Raw genomic sequence first — 4,459 nt, forward strand, 5'->3', positions numbered from 1 at the left:
TCCAGTCTTCGAAACTTTATTATTTCTCTCGGACACGACGACCGCGTTATCATTTTAAATATATATAATATATACACTTATTTATCGACTATATATACGTAAATATAACTCTACCAAACAAATTTTATGTATTTCATATAAAAATACACACGATCAATTTATGGTAGTAATAGCGTCGTTGTGTTCAAAAATTGCGCAAATTTTTTCTATAAAAAATTTACGCTGCTTTTCGCATTTTAGGATGCCGCACAAAAAAAAAATACGCACAAGTTTATAGTATGTGCGTGTGTTTTCTTTTAGTGTGCGTTATTGTGTCTCACACATCCAACACGCTTAGTCATTTATTTTTCTATAATAAATTGAAAAATTTTAAATTCTAAGCAGTCTTTTAAATTGATACGACCCTCAGTCAGGAGTGGTCCGGGAACGAGTATCCGAGGACCGCAATGTGCGTTCGAAATGTCGATGTTCATGTGTCCTGCAGTTCACAAGTTGACGCGCAATTAGCTGCGTTCTTCATCGACCCACGAGCCAAGTGATTCACCGTTCAGGGTAATCATTTTATTATGTCGTTTTCTCATATTCTATTCGTCGTATTTTTAATATTTGATTATTAAATTAATAATAATATTATAATATTTTATACGCGTATAGAATTATCTAACGACATTTATATAATATATATATATATATATATATATATATATATTATTTATTAAATGGTAATTATATATAAATTTTAGAGAAATTATAATATCGTACTTAAAAATATCCGATAAATTTTAACCGCTGCACATGTTTTATTACAAACGAGGCGCGCATAGACAGATATCTCGCACGATATATTCCTCTTAATTATTACAAGTTTTTTAATCTTGAAAGTTTTATACAAATTTCGACACGGTCGGGCGTAAATCTTCGAACACCTTCGAAATAATACGTGAAATATTATTTCTAAAACGAATTTTTATACATATCGAAAGAATCGACACGTGCTTAAAAGTTTCGTTTAGGTACCCGGATGAAGAAAATGTCTTATCATCTCACATAATCATCATCACATATAATATTGTCGAAATTTTTTTGTATTACCTTCGATCGATAAAAAACTTATGTAATAATAAAAAAACGAAATAAAATTTCTCCATAAAAATACAGAAGACAGACACACACGACGACAACAACAACAACAACAACAACAACAGACGACGTTTCAATAATCTATATATTTTTCGTTTATTATAATAACGATTCTTTATATTAGAACGTTTTTAGTTAACAAGAAATTTTGTTAATGATCGTTCTGTCAATCGTTAATATATATATATATATAATAATAAAAATATATTGTTACTACTATTGTGTCGTCATCGTCGTTCGTCGTCGTCGTCGTCGTCGACTCCTTCTACTAATCTATGATAAAAATTTTTCGTTATTTTTACTGTAAATTTATATATGTAGATATATATTTTATAGACGTATGAAATATATTTATCTTTTTTTTTTTTAAATATTATTCGAAACTTGTTCGAATTTTATAAAAAAAAAAAAAAAAAATTTCAATATATATACATCATATATTTATATCATATATAAATTTTCTTTTGAAGAGTTCGATTATTTTGTAGAAAAGAAAAATTTCTTTCACAATTATATATAATATAATAATACAGACTTGATTTCGTTTTTTTATTTTTTGTTTAAAAACGAACAAATACTCTGTAATGATCCTTCCGCAGGTTCACCTACGGAAACCTTGTTACGACTTTTACTTCCTCTAAATGATCAAGTTTGGTCATCTTTCCGAAGCATCGGCGACGCCGAAACGCCACCGCGCTCAGTCCGAAGACCTCACTAAATCATTCAATCGGTAGTAGCGACGGGCGGTGTGTACAAAGGGCAGGGACGTAATCAACGCGAGCTTATGACTCGCGCTTACTGGGAATTCCTCGTTCATGGGGAACAATTGCAAGCCCCAATCCCTAGCACGAAGGAGGTTCAGCGGGTTACCCGGGCCGCTCGGCCAGGGAGGACACGCTGATTCCTTCAGTGTAGCGCGCGTGCGGCCCAGAACATCTAAGGGCATCACAGACCTGTTATTGCTCAATCTCGTGCGGCTAGAAGCCGCCTGTCCCTCTAAGAAGAATTATTTGTACGCCGACAGTAAAAACCGCGAACGGCAAGAGCCGAAACTCAATACCGACGGGCCTTTGGGATGTCGAAATACGCCTAGTTAGCAGGCTAGAGTCTCGTTCGTTATCGGAATTAACCAGACAAATCGCTCCACCAACTAAGAACGGCCATGCACCACCACCCACCGAATCAAGAAAGAGCTCTCAATCTGTCAATCCTTCCGGTGTCCGGGCCTGGTGAGGTTTCCCGTGTTGAGTCAAATTAAGCCGCAGGCTCCACTCCTGGTGGTGCCCTTCCGTCAATTCCTTTAAGTTTCAGCTTTGCAACCATACTTCCCCCGGAACCCAAAAGCTTTGGTTTCCCGGAAGCTGCCCGCCGAGTCATCGGAGGAACGTCGGCGGATCGCTAGCTGGCATCGTTTATGGTTAGAACTAGGGCGGTATCTGATCGCCTTCGAACCTCTAACTTTCGTTCTTGATCAATGAAAGCGTTTTTGGCAAATGCTTTCGCTTCTGTCCGTCTTGCGACGATCCAAGAATTTCACCTCTAACGTCGCAATACGAATGCCCCCATCCGTTCCTATTAATCATTACCTCGGGGTTCCGAAAACCAACAAAATAGAACCGAGGTCCTATTCCATTATTCCATGCACACAGTATTCAGGCAAAATTTTGGCCTGCTTTAAGCACTCTAATTTGTTCAAAGTAAACGTGCCGGCCCACCTCGACACTCAGTCAAGAGCACCGCGGCGGGATTGAGTTGGGCCGCCCTTGCGAGCTAAGCCCACCGGCAGGACGTCCCACGACACGCCAGTTGACACCGCGTACGATGAACCAGCGGCGTGGGACACAGATTCGACTACGAGCTTTTTAACCGCAACAACTTTAATATACGCTATTGGAGCTGGAATTACCGCGGCTGCTGGCACCAGACTTGCCCTCCAATTGATCCTCGTTAAAGGGTTTAGAGTGTACTCATTCCGATTACGGGGCCTCGGATGAGTCCCGTATCGTTATTTTTCGTCACTACCTCCCCGTGCCGGGAGTGGGTAATTTGCGCGCCTGCTGCCTTCCTTGGATGTGGTAGCCGTTTCTCAGGCTCCCTCTCCGGAATCGAACCCTGATTCCCCGTTACCCGTTACAACCATGGTAGGCGCAGAACCTACCATCGACAGTTGATAAGGCAGACATTTGAAAGATGCGTCGCCGGTGCGAGACCGTGCGATCAGCGAAAAGTTATTCAGAGTCACCAAATTGTACGATGACGAGCAAGCCCGCCACCGATTGGTTTTGATCTAATAAAAGCGCTCCTTCCGTCTCCGGTCGGAACTCTGTTTGCATGTATTAGCTCTAGAATTACCACAGTTATCCAAGTAAATGTGGGTACGATCTAAGGAACCATAACTGATTTAATGAGCCTTTCGCGGTTTCACCTTAATTTGGCTTGTACTGAGACATGCATGGCTTAATCTTTGAGACAAGCATATGACTACTGGCAGGATCAACCAGGGAACTACTATTTGTGTATTTTATATATAATAAAACTATTATCGAAAAAGTTTTAATAACAATATCCACCACATAATGTGAGGATGAGAATTATGATGACGTTTTTTCATATTACATATATTTTATATTTATACACATAATATTTTATATTCATCTATATTCTCGTATATAATAAACACATTGTTATTTACTTTTTCGTTTGCGTGGTGTTTGCTGCGCTTATTATTGAAAATATATAATTTTCGGCGCCACGCTTTATATATTATAATATATTTTTCTTATATTTCATAAAATTTTCACCGAATCGACTATAAATTTATCTAAAATTTAATCGAAATGATATTTTAAATAAGATATAATTACGTCGACCGGAATAGAATTTCGACATTATCTCTACCCTTCGCTAGATTGTAAGCGACATGGTTTACAATTAGATAATAATGAACGAAATTTTTATTCTCGCTCGGAATAATGAGAGTTATCGCAATGTTGTGTAATAATATAAATGTTATATTATTATATATATTTTTATAGACGATCGCATATGAATCGCTCGCGGTAAAACGCTAGCTAAATTCGCGATCTCGCAATATATATTTAATTTGTGGATAAATTGATATAATATCTAAAAAGGGAACCGCTAGCAATATACGATAATATATTGGAGGAGAACGGGGACCCTTTCAGAAAACTATATAATCCACTATAATGTGGAATGACCGATACAACGTCTTTACGTAAATTATAACGAGTTCATTAAAATTTAACGAGACGTCAACTTCGATACACCACACATATATGTGCGCTGTACAACGGTA

At 37.7% G+C, this 4,459-nt stretch overlaps 2 non-coding genes across 2 annotated transcripts; both read right to left on the reverse strand.

Annotated features, from left to right (window-relative positions):
- Positions 1 to 399: 399 nt before the first annotated feature.
- Positions 400 to 555, reverse strand: LOC130450555 (5.8S ribosomal RNA). The gene has a single exon (XR_008910589.1). It is a non-coding gene; the product is annotated as a 5.8S ribosomal RNA (ribosomal RNA).
- A 1,167-nt stretch (positions 556 to 1,722) lies between these two features.
- Positions 1,723 to 3,644, reverse strand: LOC130450558 (small subunit ribosomal RNA). Its single transcript, XR_008910592.1, has one exon. It is a non-coding gene; the product is annotated as a small subunit ribosomal RNA (ribosomal RNA).
- Between the last annotated feature and the right edge of the window lie 815 nt (positions 3,645 to 4,459).

This window comes from Diorhabda sublineata, chromosome 11, assembly GCF_026230105.1.
Source record: "Diorhabda sublineata isolate icDioSubl1.1 chromosome 11, icDioSubl1.1, whole genome shotgun sequence".
Classification (NCBI taxonomy): domain Eukaryota; kingdom Metazoa; phylum Arthropoda; class Insecta; order Coleoptera; family Chrysomelidae; genus Diorhabda; species Diorhabda sublineata.